The sequence below is a fragment of the Myotis nattereri genome (genome assembly GCF_964212035.1).
Source record: "Myotis nattereri genome assembly, chromosome: 5".
Classification (NCBI taxonomy): domain Eukaryota; kingdom Metazoa; phylum Chordata; class Mammalia; order Chiroptera; family Vespertilionidae; genus Myotis; species Myotis nattereri.
Window position 1 is genome coordinate 29,802,359 of NC_138080.1, and position 13,848 is coordinate 29,816,206.

The 13,848-nt window shown below is 47.3% G+C and overlaps 1 pseudogene across 1 annotated transcript; it reads left to right on the forward strand.

Moving 5' to 3' along the window:
- Positions 1–6,023: 6,023 nt before the first annotated feature.
- LOC308520193 (ferritin light chain-like) lies at positions 6,024–6,521 on the forward strand (annotated as a pseudogene). Its single transcript has one exon. The product of its transcript is annotated as a ferritin light chain-like (transcript).
- The last annotated feature ends 7,327 nt before the right edge of the window (positions 6,522–13,848 follow it).

Below are 13,848 nucleotides of genomic sequence, written 5' to 3' on the forward strand. Positions count from 1 at the left end.
CCTGGGTTCAAATCCTGACTCTGCCACTTGTCACTCTGTGACTGCTTCTCCCTGCCAGTTTCCTTATCTGCAAAATAGGGGATAAAGGACCTGCTCCACGGGGTTGCTGGGAGGATTCAATGAACTAAACATGCAAAATGCTTGGAAGCCCCCCCCCCCCCCCCCCGGAGAGTCAGGTCTGAAAACCTGGCCGGCATCGTGGTTGTTGCTATTATTACTGGTGTGAGTCTCTATGAGAAATATGTTGCGCTCCAGTCCTGAGACGCTTGGCAGATGCCCACCTGCCTGTCACAGTTGGGTGGCCTCAGCCCTTTGGCCATAGCACAAGCCTGGCCCTAACGACAGGCCCCGTTCCACACAGGAGGGCAGAGGGGCTAATAAGAGGTTATGACTCACTGTGGCCATGAGTCAGCCACAGCTGAGACAACGCCCAGGTCCTCTGCTCCAGACTGGGGCTTGCCTCTTGTCACCATGTCACCTCCCCTTTTTTTTGGCTTCTCTCTACGCTTCTCTTTTTACAGAGAGGAGGGGAGAGGGATAGAGAGTGAGAAACATCCATGAGAGAGAAACATCGATTAGCTGCCTCTTGCACGCCCCCTACTGGGGATGTGCCTGCAACCCAGGTACATGCCCTTGACCAGAATCGAACCTGGGACCCTTCAGTCCGCAGGCCGACGCTCTATCCACTGAGCCAAACCGGTTAGTCTACGCTTCTCTTTAAGGTCGGTTTTGCAGGGAAGAAGCGAGGGGTTCTGGGAGCAGCAGCTCCTTGACCAGCTCCTCCCCCGCCCCCTTTCTCCTCCTCCCCTCTGGGTCCCGCCCTGGGGATATGGCCTTGCCAGGGAGTGAGTAAAACCCTTGTGACACGGGTGTGGCAGGGGCAGGCCAGGGGCTGGGGGAGAGGGGGAACTCTGATCTGCCTCTTGGGCAATGCTAACTGATTAGCACCTAATCCTGGAGACTGCCCAGTTCTCTCCTCTTACATCATCCTCTGCGGCATTTCCAGAAAGTTCCGGGCTCCTGGGAGTGTGCGAAGACAGGGTGTGAATCAGGGTCTCCAAACACCATGGAGGAAAACGTGGTGGGGAATGGGCTCCCTCTGCCCTTCCTAAAGAATGAAGGATGTTATGTCCAATCATTCACTCATTCATTCCTGCGACCACCATTTATTGAGCACCTACTGTGTGCCAGTGCTGGGGATACAGCAAGGAATGCAAATATTCCCCACTCCCTATCCCAGTGGAGCTTATTGGGGGAGTCAGATGCTAAATAATCTCATTTGTGCATAAGCAAGAAAATAAGTAATATTAAGGGACCAGGTATAGCAATAAAGCAGGGCCCGGCCAGTGTGGTTCAGTGGTTGAGCACTGACCCATGAACCAAGAAGTCAGCAGTTTGATTCCAGTCAGGCACATGCCTGGGTGTAGAGCTCGATCCCCAGTGGGGGGTGTGCAGGAGGCAGCCGATCGATGATTCTCTCTCATCACTGAGGTTTCTCTCTCCCTCTTCCTTCCTCTCTGAAATCAATAAAAATGTACATTTAAAAAAAACATATTAAAAAAAAGAAACCAGGAAAGAGAGGTGGAGAGTGTGGGGGTGACTTGTAATTTCATATAAGGTGGTCAGGTGGGAATGTGGGAAGTGCTGAGAGCAGAGAGCAGTCAGTGTAAAGGCCCTGAGGTAGGAGGAACAGCAAGTTGGTGCACGGGGTTGGAGCAGAATGAGCAAAGGGGAAGCAAGGGCGGGGATTGAGGGCTTGTTCCCTCGGGTAACAAGGCTGATGGTCAGTCCTGTGACGGCTCTAGACGTTTCTAGAAGGGGCTGGGTGGGACATGTGTGTGGACAGGGTTAAAGGCCTGGATATCAGGATACTGTTGTGTGGGGTGTTTTTTTTTTAAATCCTCACCCAAGGATATTTTTCCATTGATTTTTAGAGAGAGTGGAAGAGAGAGGGAAAGAGAGAGAGACATCAATGTGAGAAAAACACATCAATTGGTTGCCTCCTGCACGCGCCCTGACCAGGGCTCAGGCTGGGGAGGAGCCTGCAACTGAGGTACATGCGCTTGACAGAATCGAACCTGGGATCCTTAGGTCCGCAGGCCGAGGCTCAATCCACTGAGCCAAACCGGCTGGGGCAGGATACTGTTCTTTAAGCCTGCTGTTCAGGGCTCACTCTTTTTTTTTTTTTTTTTTTAATTTCTTTATTGGTTAAGGTATTACAAATGTGTCCTCATCCCCCCATTAACCCCCAACCTCCCCCCTCTTTTTTTAAATATATTTTATTGATTTTTTTACAGAGAGGAAAGAAGAGGGATAGTTAGAAACATCGATGAGAGAGAAACATCGATCAGCTGCCTCCTGCACACCTCCTATTGGGGATGTGCCTGCAACCAAGGTACATGCCCTTGACCGGAATCAAACCTGGGACCTTTCAGTCCGCAGGCCGACGCTCTATCCACTGAGCCAAACCGGTCAGGGCTCAGGGCTCACTCTTAGCTTCACACAGGAAGGTGGTCCCCCAGCTTCAGGAGAAGGAGTGGTCCCTGGGGCAGTGCCCCATGAAGGCCTTGAGCCTGGACCAGCAAATTCGGCCGGCCCCCCCCTTCCCCCGCATCTCCCATCCCCACCCCGCATCTCCCACCCCCACCCCGCATCTCCCACCCCCACCCCGCATCTCCCATCCCCACCCTCCCTCCATGTCTAGCCACCATCTCATCCTGGTGATTGCTTTATGGCTGGTGGGTCCAAGGTCGAAGCGGACCTCTCACCAGCCAAAGGAGGGCTCTGCTGGCTTCAGGTGTGGTCCTCTCAGCTTCCTTCCGGTTGTGGGGGAGGAACAGAGAGGCTATCTCCTCCCGTTCCAACCAGGGGCCCTGGGAAGGTGCCCAGGGGGCGGGAAGGGAGGCACCTCTGGGCCTCCAGGCACTGAGTGCGTCCCGGCTGCTGAAACAAAGTGACACCGACTGAGTGGCTGAAACAACAGAAATGTTTTATCTCCCAGTTCTGGAGGTTGGAAGTCCAAGATCAAGGTGTGGGCAGGGCTGGTTCCTCCTGATACCTCTCTCCTTGCTTGTACATGCTGTCTTCTCCCCGTGTCTCTGTGTTCAAATGTCCTCTTCTTATATAAGGACACCAGTCACATGGGTCAGGGCTCACCTTATTGACCTCATTTTAACTGATCACATCTGTTAAGATGTTATTTCCAAATACTGTCATATTCTGTGGTCCTGGGGGTTAGGATTTCAACATATGAGTTTGGGGTGGGGTGGGGTGGAGTGGGGAGAAGACACAAGTCAACCCACAACACCTTTCCAAAGCTGTTACAAAACCCAAGCCTGGTGGTGTTGGCTCAGTGGTCACCTCCCTAGGATGTGGCCCTTATCACCCCAGCCCCAGTCACTCTTACATACACCTTCTAGGGGCTCTGTTTACGTACTTATGTTATCTGTTTATACCAAGGAGCAGGAACCGGTCTGTTTTGGTCACTGATGTGCCCTCCCCTTCCCCCCAGCCCCCCCTCCCCCCCAGCCCTGAGAAGGATCTCACACCAGCCAAGTGGCTTCAATAGACCTGTGGAATGAACCCCACACTCAACGTGCTCAGATCTCAAGAGAAATGGGCCTGCTCGAGGCCAAGTTCAAATGTCAGCCTTGTCTCAAATCAGTTCATAAATTTCCTATCTTGCGCAGAATTACTTTCTGGACTGGGTGCCAAGAAACCAACATCCTGTCCCCAGCTCAGCCACACACTGGCTGTGACCCCACGGAGTCACCTCTCCCCTCTGAGCCTCGTTTTCCTGTCTGTAAGATGTGACCATTGATCTAAAGGTTATGAGAAGGTCGAACATGGGATTAATGTTTAATCCCAGGGAAAATCTGATCAGGATGGTGTTCGACTGAGTCATGGGCCAGGCTGTGTACATGTGTGGAGAGGCCCTCCGCCCCAGGTGAGCGAGGCTGGCCCGGCTGAGCTAAGGAAGCACCCAGCCTTGGTTCTTCTCCCTGAGGTTTCTCAGCCGGAATGTCCGTCAGGCCCCAGCAGAAGGCCTCTAATCTCCGCCAGAATCTCCGGGTTAGAGAATGCAAGAGAGGTCACCCGCCTGGAACAGGACAACCCTCGGCAGAACTTGATAACATTTATTTTCACATTGCATGTCTTTTTACAGCTCCCTTCTATTTGGGGTCTCTGGTATTGGTCTCAATTTACCATTATAAAGTGGTTTTCTAAAATAAATGTATCAAAGAAATAAAGCGAAGTTGATGATAAAGCTGAAGATTGGACCAACCTTTTTCTTCAACAAATTTATCTTTAAAGGAAACATTATAACTCTAGGGTAAACTAAAAGAACAGCACCAGGTACCTAAAACAGGGGCAAGGGAAAAGAAACAATGTTATTAGGCCTAGCCGGTTTGGCTCAGTGAATAGAGCATCGGCCTGTGGACTCAAAGGTCCCGGGTTTGATTCTGGTCAAGGGCATGTACCTTGGTTGCAGGTACATCCCCAGTAGGGGGTGTGCAGGAGGCAGCTGATCAATGTTTCTCTCTCACTGATGTTTCTCTCTATCCCTCTCCCTTCCTCTCTGTAAAAGAAAAAATCAATAAAATAAATTAAAAAAAGAAAATTGAATTTGAGCAATTTCACTTCCTTTATTCTGTCTGATCACTTGAAGAATCCATCTGTACTGTATTTAAAACTTTAAACAGTGAGCCAAACTGTAAATTATATCATTTTATTTGGTAAGCTCAAATCTTAATTCAAACCCAAAAATATCTTTCCTGAATTTGAGCCACATCTTTTATTTATTTATTTTTATATATATTTTATTGATTTTTTACAGAGAGGAAGGGAGAGAGATAGAGAGTCAGAAACATCGACGAGAGAGAAACATCGATCAGCCGCCTCCTGCACATCCCCCACTGGGGATGTGCCCGCAACCCAGGTACATGCCCTTGACCGGAATCGAACCTGGGACCTTCCAGTCCGCAGGCTGACGCTCTATCCACTGAGTCAAACCAGTTTCGGCCACATCTTTTATTTTTAAATGTTTTATTAATTTTAGAAAAGGGGGGGAGGGGGAAAACATCAATGTGAGAGAGAAACATCTATTGACTGTCCCTTGCATGCACTCTGACCAGGAACCGAACCCAAAACCTGGGCATGTGCCCTGACCAGGAATCGAACCAGTGACCTTTCAGTGCATGGGATGACGCTCAACCAACTGAGCCGCAGATGCCAGGGCTGAGCCATATCTTTTAAATGGAAATGTCTTCTTTAAACTGTTGTTTGATTATTTATTTATTAAATTGTCATGTTATTATTCATTACTGTAACAGACTAGTATGTAAAGACAAGTTTTGCTCTAAAAATATTAATTAATGGAGCCCTGGTTGGTGTGGCTTAGTTGGTTGGAGCGTCGTCCATATACTGAAAGATCAAGGGTTTGATTCCTGGTCAGGGCACACACCCAGGTTGTGGGTTCAATCCCCAGTTGGGGCGTGTGCAGAAGGCAACCAATCAATGTTTCTTTCTTGTATCAATGTTTCTCTCTCTTCCTTCCTCTCTCTAAAATTAATAAAAAATGTTTTAAAAAATAATTCAGCCGAAACCGGTTTGGCTCAGTGGATAGAGCGTCGGCCTGTGGACTGGAGGGTCCCAGGTTCGATTCCGGTCAGGGGCATGTGCCTGGGTTGCGGGCACATCCCCACTAGGAGACGTGCAGGAGGCAGCTGATCGATGTTTCTCTCTCATCGATGTTTCTGACTCTCTATCTCTCTCCCTTCCTCTCTGTAAAAAATCAATAAAATATATTAAAAAAATAATAATAATAATTCAGAGACAGTGCCCTCGGCAGTCCTGGGTCTGTCTCTTGCTTCAACAGTGTTTGGACGGAACAGACCCAGGGACGCCTCTTCTTCCAGCCTCCGACCACCCTCCATCGTCTTTTCCAGTCGCCACCTTCAGAACCACCTCCGAGATCAGCCAACACACTCTTTTGTTGTCCCTTAGCTCATTGCCGAACAACCATGAGCCCCCAGATTCGTCAGAATTATCCCACTGAGGTGGAGGCTGCCGTTAACCGCCCGGCCGCCCTGCTCCGTGGGCGTCCTACGCCGACCTCTCTCTGGGCTTCTATTTTGACCACAAGGCTGTGGCTCTGGAGGGCGTGGGCCACTTCTTCCTCGCGTTGGTGGAGAAGCAGCACCAGGGCTCTGAGCAACTTAAAGATACAAAACCAGCCCGGTGGCCGCTTTCTCTTCCAGGACATGCTGAAGGCGCCCAGGATGAGTGGGCGAAACTCAGGATGCCCTGGAAGCCGCCTTGGCCTTGGAGAGGAGCCTGAACCAGGCCCTCTGGGAGCTGCAGGCCCTGGGTTGTGCCACGCAGCCCTCCCTCATCTCTGTGACTTCCTGCAGAACCACTTCCTGGATGAGGAGGTGAAACTCATCAAGAAGATGGGCGACCACTTGACAGACCTCCGCAGGCTGGCCAGCCCCCGGGCTGGGCTGGGCTGGGCTGGGTGAGTATCTCTTCCAAAGGCTCACCCGCCCAGAGGCCTTTGAGGGGCCCCTCTGCATTCCCCTGGTGTCTGGTTTCTGTCTGAGCCTCTCCCCAAAACCACTAGCCATTCCTTTAACCACCCTGAAGCCCTCTCCCTTGCTTTGGACCAAATGGAAACACTAAAGCTTTTTGCAGAAAAAAAAAATTATTTTTAATTAATTTATAAAATTGAACAGTATTCATTCATTACTTTCCCCCTTGATTGGTCAGTGAAATCTATTTATGCATGTTACTGGCATGATTATATGTGATGTTCAGTAAAAGAAAAATTTAATTCACTCTATTTCTTTTCTGGCAATAATTATGTATTGCTTTTCATAATCATCACTGAAACTTCCTATCTTATAGAGGAGTGGATGTTAAAAAAGATCTACTCTAGCCCTATCCGGTTTGGCTCAGTGGATAGAGCATCGGCCTGCGGACTCAAGGGTCCCAGGTTCGATTCCGGTCAAGGGCATGTACCTGGGTTGCGGGCACATCCCCAGTGGGAGATGTGCAGGAGGCGGCTGATCGATGTTTCTCTCCCATCGATGTTTCTAACTCTCTCTCTCTCTCTCCCTTCCTCTCTGTAAAAAATCAATAAAATATATTAAAAAAAAAAAAAAAGATCTACTCTAGCCCTATCCGGTTTGGCTCAGTGGATAGAGCATTGGCCTGTGGACTGAAAGGTCCCAGGTTCGATTCTGGTCAAGGGCATGTACCTTGGTTGCGGGCACATCCCCAGTAGGAGCTGTGCAGGAGGCAGCTGATCGATGTTTCTCTCTCATTGATGTTTCTAACTCTCTATCCCTCTCCCTTCCTCTCTGTAAAAAAATCAATAAAATATATTTTTTAAAAAATCTACTCTAGGTGTTAAATGAGCTATATAGACCACTGAATTTAAGCATTTAATACCTGATACCTAGTAAGTGTCAAACAAACATTTATTATCATTGATGTCCCATTGGTAAGCTATACCTGAGAGCAAAGAGCAGTTTTTTGCATTTTTAATGGTTAAAAATAAAGAAAAAATTATTTTGTGACACAAGAAAATTACATGAAATTCAAATTTCAGTCTCCTAAAATAAAATTTCACTGTCATGCACCCAGGCACATTTGTGGACATGTAGTCTATGGCTGTTTTGGAACTAGAAGCACAAAGTTGACTAATTGTGACAGAGAAAGTATTTGCTATATGGCCCTTTAAGAAAAAAGTTTGCAACCCAACTGGTGTGGCTCAGTAGTTCAGTATGGACCTATGAACTTACAGCCGTGGGCAAACTACGGCCCGTTTGAAATGAATAAAACTAAAAAAAAAAAAAAAAGACCGTACCCTTTTATGTAATGATGTTTACTTTGAATTTATATTAGTTCACACAAACACTCCATCCATGCTTTTGTTCCGGCCCTCCGGTCCAGTTTAAGAACCCATTGTGGCCCTCGAGTCAAAAAGTTTGCCCACCCCTGAACTAGGAGGTCACTGTTTGATAACTGAACTGGTCAGGGGGGCACTTGCCGGGGCTGTGGGCTTCTTCCCCAGTGGGGGTCGTGCAGGAAGCAGCCAATCAATGATTCTCTCTTATCATTGATGTTTCTCTCTCACCTTCTCCCTTCCTCTCTAAAATAAAAACTACATATTTTTTTAAATCTTAAAAAAACACACCAAAAAACGTTTGCAGACACCTGCCCCAACTTGTTAACTCCTCTCTTCCAAACCTCCAACTCTGAAAGCATAGTAGGGGGCTTCCAGGTTCAAAGACATGGACACCACCCCCCTTTTCTAGCCAGCAAGCCTCAGGGCGGACCCCTCCCCTTCCTACCCAGGGCCTGGGGACGGGGAGGTTGGAGTCGGGTACATGGCGCCCTCTCCTGGACGCCACAAGCAACTGCCTCTTCAACCTCCTTCCTGGAGGACCTCCTGCCATGGTCTCCCGAAAAGTGGGAGGTTAACTTGGTGTCTCCTCCTTGCCCTAATTCTGCCACAGGCCACCTGCCAAGGCCTCCAGGGCTGCCCCCTCCTGGGAGCACAATCCAGGCTTTACACACTTGAAGGGTTTTCAATGAATTAAATCAAAGAAGTCAACTCTCTTGAACAGCGTTGTTACTTTCCAAAGCCTATATATACATATATGCCTACAACCTCTTAATTTATACTTTTTAACTGTATCTTGCATTTGGATAGCATGCCATTCTTTGTTCCCCCAAAGTGTTTCAACCTGCATCATTTCATTTGACACCTGCAAGGACTTGCATTTCACAGTAACGAAATAGGACAGAGCAGGTAAGTGATACGTATGCTCAGACTAACAGAATATTGGGACCAAAACAGAAGACTCAAGGGTAGGGTGTGCTGGCTCTGGCTGGTGAGATTCAATGATGCACAGCTCTGTCCAATGCCGTGTTCAATGACATTACATGGGTAGCTTGAAATTGGCCACAGTGGGAGTATTTACACCACAGGAAATGACAAATGCTAAAAATTAGGGGTTTTCCTCCTCAGGAGAGCCTCTTGTTACACATTAACCAGCCCACCCAGCAGACTCAAGCTTCCTTGATCCGATCCAATCCGATGCTGCTGCAAACGCCCATCTTGCTTTTGCATAAGCACTTTTTGTTGTTTAGTCCTCACCCGAGGATATTCTTCCATTGATTTTGAGAGAGAGTAGAAGGGAGGGGAGAGACACAGAGAGAGAAACATTGATGGGAGAGAGACACATCAGTTGGTTGTCTCCAGGGTCGAGCCTGCAACCAACATATGTGCCCTTGACGGGAACTGAACCCAGGACCCTTCAGTCCGCAGGCCGATGCTCTATCCACTGAGCCAAACCAGCTGGGGCCTGCACAGCTCTTTGGAAGGGTTCTTCTTATTGGAATAGCGTGGCCTATAAGCATGGAGCTGGGATCAAGTCTCAATTCTAGCACCTGATAACTTTATGCTGCCGCTCCTGCTCTTAGTGTGGTTGTTTTGCTTTTGTTTTTGTTGTTTGTCTATAAAGTACAAACAATATATTCTGTGTGGATCAGATGAGGGCCGGGGTGGCCACTGGGTTTTGGATGTGAGCAGAGCATCAAGAACACAGCAGCCATAGAGGAGGGCAGTTCTCCTGGAAGAAGGTGCCCGCCCATGCCAGCTGTGCCAGGGACTCACTGGAAGATAAGTCACTCCCTTTCAGGACATTCATTCATTCATTCATTCCCTCCCTCCACCAAATACTATTTAGGAAACACCCAACATACTAAGCCTTTATCTATTTCTTCACGGGTATTAGAATAATGCTTGAACCTTCCTCCCTACAAACACACACACACACACACACACACACACACACACACACACACAACAGTGATTATTAATAAGACCAGTGCTACTTCTCCAAGACATCAGAGAAAGTAAATTCAAAATGAACTGTCTCAGTTCCTACTGCAAATGCAAGGGGTTCTCCTGCTACGTCCATCATTCCTAAAAGTTCAACCTTGTTTTCAGAGTTAACTGCTGATGGTTGAAAACGGCTTGTATATCCAACTGCCTTTTTGATGTCTCTATAAGAGGGTCTTACGAGAATCTCTCACTCAACACGGCCGAATGAGCTCCTGCTCTTCCCCCAGACCTGCCCCTCCTGCTGCTGTTCCTGTTTGACTAAACAGAAGCTCCGTCCTTCCAGGAGCTCAGATCAAACCGCTGGACTGGCCTCGACTTTTCTCTCTCTCCCACTCCACATCCAGCATCAGCAGTCTGGTCGACTCTGGCTCACTCACCCTGCCCCAGCCACAGGGGCTTCCACACTGCTCCTCCAATAACACCAGGCACAGGCCTGTCCCAGGGCCTTTGCACTGGCTGTTTCCTCTGCCTCAACACCCTTCCCCCAGATATCTATGGGGCACACTCCCAAGTTTTATGCCTTAGCCCAAATGTCACCTTCTCAACAAGACCCTCCCTCACATTCTACTTAAAACTGTAACCGTGGCCCAGTCAGTGTGGCTCAGTGGTTGAATGTGGACCTATGAACCAGGAGGTCACGGTTTGATTCCTGGCCAGGCCATATGGCCAGATTGCTTGCTCAATCCCCAGTGTGGGGTGTGCAGGAGGCAGCCAATCAATGATTCTCTCTCATAAATCAATAAAAATATATTTATAAATAAATAAAACTGTAACCTTGCCCTGGCCAGGTAGCTCAGTTGGTTAGAGCTTCATCCCGATACTCCAAGATTGGGGGTTCGATTCCCAGTCAGGGCACATAAAAGAATCAACCGCCGAAACCGGTTTGGCTCAGTGGATGGAGCGTCGGCCTGCGGACTGAAGGGTCCCGGGTTCGATTCCGGTCAGGGGCGTGTGCCTGGGTTGCGGGCACATCCCCAGTGGGAGATGTGCAGGAGGTGGCTGATTGATGTTTCTCTCCCATCGATGTTTCTGACTATCTATCTCTCTCCCTTCCTCTTTGTGGAGGATCATTAAAATATATTTTAAAAAAAAAAAAGAATCAACCAATGAATGCATAAATAAGTGGAACAACAAATTGAGCTCTCTCTCAAAAATCAATTTAAAAAAACACTGCAACCTGCCCTAACCGGTTTGGCTCAGTGGATAGAGCGTTGGCCTGCGAACTCAAGGGTCCCAGGTTCGATTCCGGTCAAGGGCATGTACCTTGGTTGCAGGCACATCCCCAGTGGGGAGTGCATAGGAGGCAGCTGATCGATGTTTCTCTCTCATCGATGTTTCCAACTCTCTATCCCTCTCCCTTCCTCTCTGTAAAAAATCAATAAAATATATTAAAAAACAACAACAACAACAAAAAACACTGCAACCTATCCCTAGTCCCACCTTTTGCTCTCCCTCTCCATGCTTTATTTTTCTCCATGGCACTTGCCAACATTAAAAATATGTTTATTTTACTATTTTACTTTTATGTGCTGTTTATCTCCCACCAGGCTGTGAGGTCCATGACAGCAGGCACTGGGTCTAATTCACTTTGTGACTAGGCCAATGTACAGTAAGGATTCAATGAAGATTTATTGACTGAATAACACTTGAGAGAAAGGATTTACCTTAGCTGATACTAAATAACATGGACATTTTTTTTCAATTAAATTATAATTGACATACAGTATTATATTAGTTTTAGATGTACAACATAGTAGTCAATATTTTTATACATTATGAAACGATTACAATAAGTCTAGTTACTATCTGTCACCATACAAAGTTATTACAATGTTGACTGTCTTCTCTATGCTGTACATTACATCCCTGGGGTTTATTTTTGTTGTTACTTTTTGTTAATCCTCATTTGAGGATTTTTTTTTCTAAATATACTTTATTAATTTCAGAGGGGAAGGGAGAGGAAGAGAGAGATAGAAACATCAATGATGAGAAAGAATCATTGATCGGCTGCCTCCTGCATGCCCCCTACTGGGGATGGAGCCTGAAACCCAAGCATGTGCCCTTGGCTGGAATCGAACCTGGGACCCTTTAGTCCACAGGCCAACGTGCTATCCATTGAGCCAAACCAGGTAGGGCGAGGATATTTTTTCCATTGCTTTTTTAGAGAGAATAGAAGGGAGTGGGAGAGACAGTGAGAGAAACATTGATGTGAGAGAGATACATGACTGGCGCCTCCTGCCTGTGCCCCGACAGGGGTGGGGCCTGAGCCTGCAACCGAGGTATGTGTCCTTGACCAGAATAGAACCCGGGACCCTTCAGCCCAAGGGCTGATGCCCTATCCACTGAGCCAAACTGGCTAGAGTGGATTTATTTATTTTATAACTGGAAATTTGTACCTCTTAATCCCCTTCACTAATTTTACCCATCCCCCACCCTCCCTCCCTGTGGCAACCAACAGTTTATTCTCTGTATCTATGAGTCCATTTCTGTTTTGTTTTGCTTGTTCATTTGTTTTGTTTTTTAGATTTCACATATAAGTGAAATCATACAGTATTTGTCTTTCTCTGTCCGGCTTATTTCACTTAGCATAACACCCTCCGAGTCCATCCATGTTGTTGCAAATGGCAAGTTCCATTCTCTTTTATTGCTGTGTAATATTCTATTGTATGTAGGGAGCACATCTTCTTTATCCACTCGTCTATTGATGGTTGCTTCCATATCTTGGCTATTATAAATAATGCTGCAATGAACATAGGGGTGCGTATACCATTTGGAATTAGGGTTTTCGTGCCTTTGGATAAATACGTGGAATTGCTGGCTCATATGGTACACCTAATTTTAATTTTTTGAGAAACTTCATACTATTTTCCATAATGCCTACACCAATTTACAATCCCACCACAGTGCACGAGGTTCCCTTTCCTCTATATCCTCACCAACACTTGTGTGTGTTTTTATTTACTGATAACAGCCATTCTAACAGGTGAGGCGATTTCTCATGGTGGTTTTGATTTGCATTTTTCCATGGACATGTGTTATACCCCAAATACCTTCCAACATAAATGATACCCTATATCGGAAGTTGGCAACATACGGCCAATAGGCCAAATCCAGCTCATGCCCACAAGTTAAGAGCAAATTTTACATTTTTTCAACTGGTTGAAAAAACACACCTTAAGAATATTTTCTGAGCCTGGCTGGTGTGGCTCAGTGGTTGAGCATCTATCTATGAACCAGGTGGTCACCAGTTTGATTCCCAGTCAGGGCACATGCCTGGGTCGTGGGCTCAATCCCCAGTGTGGGGTGTGCAGAAGGCAGCCGACCAATGATTCTCTCTCATCATGGATATTTCTCTCTCTCTCTCCTTCTCCCTTCCTCTCTAAAATCAATAAAAATAGATTTCAAAAATAAGAATATTTTCTGCCCAGCCAGGTGTGGCTCAGTGGTTGAGCGTCGACCCAGGAACCAAGAGGTCACCGGTTCGATTCCCAGCGAGGGCATATGCCTGGGTTGCAGGCTCAAGCCCCAGTGTGAGGTGTGCAGGAGGCAGCCGACCAACGATTCTCTCTCATCACGGATGTTTCTCTCTCTCTCTCCCTCTCCCTTCCTCTCTGAAATCAATAAAAATATATATTTTTTAAAAGGAATATTTTCTGACACTGAAAATGGTATGAAATTCAAATGTCAGGGTCCACAAATACAGTCTTATTGGCACACAGCCACCCCCACCTGTTTATTCAGCATCTGTGGCTGTGGCTGCTACAAAGGCCGAGTCAAGTCGTTGCGAAAGAAACCGTCTGACCATCCGAGCTGGGGATATTTCCTATCTGGTCTTTTACGGAGAAAGCGCGCCACGTCCTGCTCTGATGTCAAAGGAGGGAATCACATGGCCAAAGGCACAACTGAGGCCCAGAGCTGAAGTACACTTTTCA